The following is a 6,534-nucleotide window of genomic DNA, read 5'->3' on the forward strand; positions in this document are numbered from 1 at the left end:
ACAGTAAGTACTCTTTGTCTATCTTCTTTCACTCAGCATAGTTATTCTGAGATTCAGCTGTGTTGCTGCATACATAAATAGCTTCTTCTTTTTATTGCTGAGTAGTATTCCATTGTAGAGATATACTACATTTTGTTTATCCATTTACCTGTTGATTTGGGACCTTTGAGTTATTTCCAATTTGGGATATTATAAATAAAGCAGCAATGAACATGTGTGTACAAATCCTTATGCAACGATGGTTTTATTTCTCTTAAGTACCTTGGAGTGGAATGGCTGAGTTACGTCGTAGGTGTATGTTTAACTTTTTAAGAAACTGCTAAACTGTTTTCCAAAATAGTTGTACATTTGACAATTTCCCCAGCAGCATAAGAAAGGTTTACTTGCTCCACATCCTCACCAGCACTCTGAATGGCCTTAGATGTTACAATAGGTGCACTATAGTATCTTACTGTGGTTTTAATTTGCATTTTAATGACGACTAACGACGTCGAACATCTTTTTACATGCTTGCTGGCCAACCACATGTATTCTTTGGTGAAGTGTCTGTGCAAATCTTTTACCCATTTGGTGGGGAGCTATGGGTTTTTTTAATTATTATTGAGTTTTCAGAGTTCTTTATATTCTGGATAAAAGTTCTTTATTAGGGGCTTCCCTGGTGGCACAGTGGTCGAGAGTCCGCCTGCCGATGCAGGGGACACGGGTTCGAGCCCCGGTCCGGGAAGATCCCACATGCCGCGGAGTGGCTGGGCCCGTGAGCCATGGCCGCTGAGCCTGCGCGTCCGGAGCCTGTGCTCCGCAACGGGAGAGGCCACAACGGTGAGAGGCCCGCGTACCGCAAAAAAAAAAAAGAAAAAAAAAGTCCTTTATTAGATATGTGATTTGCAGATACTTTCTCCCAGTCTGTGGCTTGTCTTTTCATTATTGTAACAGTGTATTTCAAAGAACAGATTTTTCTTAATGTTGATGAAATCCAATTTATCAATTTTTTCTTGTGTGTTATATCCAATCTTTAAAAATTTCAGTATTGTATACAGGAAATCATTGCCTAATCCAAGACACACAAAATATTTCTTCTATGTTTTCTTCTAGAAGTTTTATAGTTTTATGTCTTACATTTAAGTCTGTGATTCATTTTGAGTCTTATTTTTGTTCTTGTTTTTTGCCTATGGACATCCAGTTGTTCTAGTATTATTTCTTGAAAAGATAATCCTTTCTCAACTGAATTGCCTTCATATCTTTTCAAAAACCAATTGTCTAAGTGTGGCTCTATTTCTGGAATCTCTATTCTGTCCCACTGATCTATTTGTCTCTCTTGAAACCAATACCACACTGTCTAGTTTACTGTAGCTTTATAGTAAATCCTCCAACATTCCTCTTCTTTTTCAAAGTTGTTTTTGCTAGTTTATGTCCTCTGTATTTTTATATAAACTTCAGAATTAGCTTGTCAATTTCTACACACACACACACACACACACACACACACAACCTGCTAGGGTTTTCATTAGGATTGTGTTGAGTCTATAGATGAATTTTGGGTGAATTGACATTTAACAATATTGAGTCCTGTAATCTAAGACCATGACATAACTTCCCATTTATTTAGGTCTTCTTTAATTCCTCTTAGCAATGCATTGCAGCATTCAGTGTATAGGTCTTACGCATCTTTTGTCAGATTCATCTCCAAGTATTTCATATATTTTATTATATTGTAAATAATGTTTTAAGTTTTAATTTCTGATTATTTGTTGCTAATAAACAGAAATAAAATGGATTCTTTCATATTAACCTTGTGTCAAACCTTACTAAACTCAGTTGTTTTTTCCAGTAGCACTGGCAAGAATCTCTAGTATAATGTTCAATAAAAGTGATGCGTGCAAACATCTCTACTTTGATTCTGATCTTAAGGGAAAGCATTCAATCTTTTACCATGAAGTATGATAGAAATTGTAGGTTTTTCATAAATGCCCTTTATCAAGTTGAGGAACTACTATTTCTAGAGCATTGAGAGTTTTAATCAAGAATGGATGTTGGGGGAAGAGGCGGCGAGGAGGCGGGCCCGTGCCCGGAAGTCCATGTGGGCGCCGGCGCGGCACGGAGCAGCGCCCTGTCACCAAGGCGGAGCTGCAGCAGCTCCGGGTGCGGGAGGCGGTGGACTCTATGGTGAAGAGTCTGGAGAGAGAGAATATCCGGAAGATGCAGGGTCTCATGTTCCGGTGCAGCGCCGGCTGTAGTGAGGACAGCCAGGCGTCCATGCAGCAAGTGCACCAGTGCATTGAGCGCTGCCATGCCCCTCTGGGTCAAGCCCAGGCCCTGGTGACCAGCGAGTTGGAGAAGTTCCAGGACCGCCTGGCCCGGTGCACTATGCATTGCAACGACAAAGCCAAAGATTCAATTGATGCGGGGAGTAAAGAGCTTCAGGTGAAGCGGCAGCTGGAGAGTTGCGTGACCACGTGTGTAGATGACCACATGAACCTCATCCCAACCATGACCAAGAAGATGAAGGAGTCTCTTTCATCCATTGGGAAATAGATGTCTGCTATTGGCCATCGGGGCTGAAGGCAGGAGTCTATTTAAAAAGAGAAATGGGGATTTGGGTTTTCTAAGGAAAGTTTATGAATGAGGAAATTAAGGATGGCAGCAAGTTTAAACCCTATATCACTTGCCTCTGGACACTGGTTCCTTTGTGTTTGAATCCTAGAAAGTGAAAAAAAACTGGTGCTAACCTTTGGGTCAGAGATAACACAGGAGAGTTTTTATGAGCCTGAATTTCGCGGGGCAAGTGCTTTTCCTGGCAACAGGGAGCCTCCCTTGTACCAAACCAGAGCCCTCCAAGGTACCAGATTCTCTTAGTACACAGATACCAACAGGCTGGCAGGTTCATCTGACCTGCTTATGAGCTGGTGGAGTGTGAGGAGAGGTGTTTCTGTTTGTTGCCAACCTCCTGTTTACCAGAAGGATCACTACAACGTTTCCCACAAGCTGGAAATAAAACAAAATCCATGAGGTCACTAATTTAGAAGGGGAAAGGGGGCCTCTGGGGATTTGTTTTGCGTGGTTCTGTTTTACATACAAGGACATGAAGTTACTTTTAAGATGTAGAGTTGGGAGAGGTAGTTTGGATAAAAACTTTGAAAGGGTCCTTGCAGATACTCATTTCTGGCCGTCAGGCTGTGGAGGTGCATTTCTTAAAATTCTCACACATGACATCTTTCAGCCTGGAGACCCTGCAAAAATATAAGAAGCGCTATCACGCTGGTAGGGGAAGCAAAGCTTCCCTCTGACTGGCAGCCATGATGAGCCCTGAGGCTGTCGGCAGCACAGTCAGCGAGTGACAAGACAATCTTGCAGTGACACTCACCCTTGAAGGGAAAGGGCATTTTGATTGTGCTATATGCCAGTATTCAAGAATGAACAGTGAAAGAGGAATTGTTAGCTGCTTAATTAAGAGACTTATGAAGTACTGGCTTTGGAAAAATCTGGTTTTCATAAAACAAAATAGAATGAAAGCCTAAACCCAGGATTGCTTACTTTGCCCCCTGTGATAACACAGCTCTGTTGAAACAATCCCTTGGCAACACGAAGGTCAAAGGAGAAAAAGTAAGCAACTCAGGGGCAAGCTGTGACTCCTTTAGAGCAAAAAACAGGACAGCCCTCCGTTACCAAATACTACTTTTGCGACATGCATTGTTCTGCCCCAGTTCTGGCACCTTATCGTTTTATTAAGGACCTTGTGTTTTTACCAACTTATTACTTGAAATGATAATATAGCCTGTCTGTTTGCTGTTTCAAGACTGTGATATATTTTCCTAGTGGTTTGGTTTTAAAAATACATAAGAATTTTTCTTCAAAAAAAAAAAAAGAATGGATGTTGGCTTTTGTAAAATGTTTTTTTTTTTCTGCATATTAAGATGATCACACGGCTTTTCTTTCTCAGTCTGTTAATATGACGAATTATGTTGATTACACTGCTGGGATGTATTATTCTTTTGACCATCATGTAGTATCCTGTTTATATATTGTTGAATTCAAGTTGCTGGCCTCATAAAATGAATCGGGAAGTATTCCCTCCTCTTCAGTATTATGGAAGATTTTGTGTAGAATTTGTATTATTTCTTCTTTATATGTTTGGAAGAATCCCTCAATGAAGCCATTTGGATCTGGAGTTTTCTTTGTGGAAAGGTTTTTAACTACAAATTCCATTTATTTAAAACTTGTAGAGTTGTTCAGATTATCTATTACTTCTTGAATGGACTTTGGTAGTTTATATCTTTCAAAGAATTTGTCCACTTTATCTAAGTTATCAAACTTAGATTGGCAGAGTTTTCTTTCAGTACCTTACATGTCTTTGAAGATCCGTTGCCTTTTAGCTTGCATTGTTTCCAAATACAAAACTGGCTGTCATTCTTCTTCCTCTGCATGCAGTGCGTCTTCTTACTCTGGCGGCTATTAAGATTTTCTCTTTATCGCTTGTCTTAAGCAGTTTGATACGATGTGTCTTGGTGTATTTTTCTTTACGGTTCTTATGTTTGTGTTTTATTGAGTTTCTTGGATCTGTGAGTTTATAGTTTTCATCAGATTTGGAAACTTTTCTTCAAATTGTTTTCTGTCCCTCCTCCTCTCTTTTCCCTCCTAATGTACGTATCTTAGGCTGCTTTAAAGTTATCCCACAGCTTATTGATGCTCATTTCATTTGTTACAGTCCTTTTTTTTTCTTTCTATGTTTTATTTTGGTTAGTTTCTATAGCTATGTCTTTAAGTTCACAAATCTTTCCTATTGCAACATCAAAACTGTCATTAATCCCATTCAGTGTATTTTTCAACCCAAACTTCGTAATTTTCATCTCTAGAAATGTTTTTTTCTTCCAGTTTTATCGAGATATAATTGACATATAGTACTCATCTCTTGAAATTCGATTTGGGTCTTTTTTATAACTTCCATGACTCTACTTAACATGCTTAATCTTTCTCCTAGCTTCTTGAACATAGGGGATTCAGTTATAGTAGGTGTTTTAATGTCTTTGTCTCTTATTTCTATCATGTGTCGTTTCTGGGTGGTTTTGTTTTTGTTTTTTTTTTGGCCTCACCGCATGGCTTGTGGGATCTTAGCTCCCCAACCAGAGATCAAACCTGCAACCCCTGCACTGAAAGTGTGGAGTCTTAACCACTGGACCACCAGGGAAGTCCTTCTGGGTGGTTTTGGTTGATTTTTCTCTTCCTTATAAGTAGTATTTCCCTGTTTATTTACACGCCTGGTACTTTCTTATTGGATGTCAGACATTGTGAATTTTACCTTGTTGGATGCTGAATAATTTTTGTATTCCTATAAATATTCTTTAGCTTTGCTCTGGATATGGTTAAGTTACTTGGGACTAATTTGACTCTTTCAAAAGTCTTGCTTTTAAACTTGTTTGACAGGACCAGAGTAGCATTTAGTCTAGAGATAATTTTCCCCACTACTGAGGCAAAACCCTTTTGACTACTCTACTCAGTGATATTTTCCACTCTAGCTGGTGGGAATGGCACAATTCCTGGCTATATGTGAACTCTGAGAATTTTTTCCTCTAATCCTTCTGGGAGGTTCTCTCCCCAGCCTTGGGTCATTTCCTCATATGCGGTACTGTGCACCTCTTCCCCACCTGGTAATTTGTCCTGCGAACTCTAACTTCTTTGGCCTCCTTGGACTCCCAGCTCTGTCTCCTTATCTCAGGAAGACCTCCAGGGTCTGTCTGAGTTCCCTCTCCCTGCACTGTGACCTGGAAACTTTCTCTAGGCAGTAAGCTAGAGCAATTGTAGGGCTCACTTTGTTTGTTTCCCATCTCTCAGAGATCACTGCCCTTTGTTGTCTGATGTCCAATGCCTTGAGAACCACTGTTTCGTATATTTTGTCCTTTTTCTTTTCTTTTCTTTTCAAGTTGTTCCAGGTAGGAACGTAAGTCTGGTTCTTGTTATTCACCTTAACTGGTAGAGGAGTCTTTTCCTCTGAGTTTAATTTTCTTCTTGCTGAAGTTCATCCTTCATACATTTTTGGAGCAAAAGTCTGAGATAAGATTCCCTTATCTCTCAGTCCTGTGTGTATCTGAATATTTCTTTATTTTACACCCATGCCTACATGCTGGTTAGCTGGATGTAGGATTGTTTTTCTGATCACTCTGAGGCTATTATTCCATTGGCATCTAATTGTTGCTGATGAGAAATTGGCTTCAGGCAAATGTCATTCATTTGTGGATAATCTGTTTCCCCTATAGCAGCTTTTCAGATTTATTTCTTTATCTTTATGATTTTTTAATTTCCCTACAACATCTCTAGGGATGACATTTTAAAAACCTACTCAGAACTTAGTGTTTTTCATTTTAGGGGCTAATTTTTCTTCATGTATAGAAAATTCTCCACCATCATTTGTTCAAATGCTGCTTCTTCCTTACTGTCTCCTTCTGGGACTGATTAGATAAGTGTTGGAACTTCTCGTTTTCTCCACCATGACTTTTAATTTATCTTTCATATTTTCCATTCCTCTATAATATTTGGTAATGT

The 6,534-nt window shown here is 39.4% G+C and overlaps 1 pseudogene; it reads left to right on the top strand.

The window, feature by feature from the left end:
* Positions 1 to 2,208: 2,208 nt before the first annotated feature.
* LOC115866926 (protein FAM136A pseudogene) lies at positions 2,209 to 2,532 on the top strand (annotated as a pseudogene).
* Positions 2,533 to 6,534: the final 4,002 nt, after the last annotated feature.

The sequence above is a fragment of the Globicephala melas genome, chromosome 1, assembly GCF_963455315.2.
Source record: "Globicephala melas chromosome 1, mGloMel1.2, whole genome shotgun sequence".
Classification (NCBI taxonomy): Eukaryota; Metazoa; Chordata; class Mammalia; order Artiodactyla; family Delphinidae; genus Globicephala; species Globicephala melas.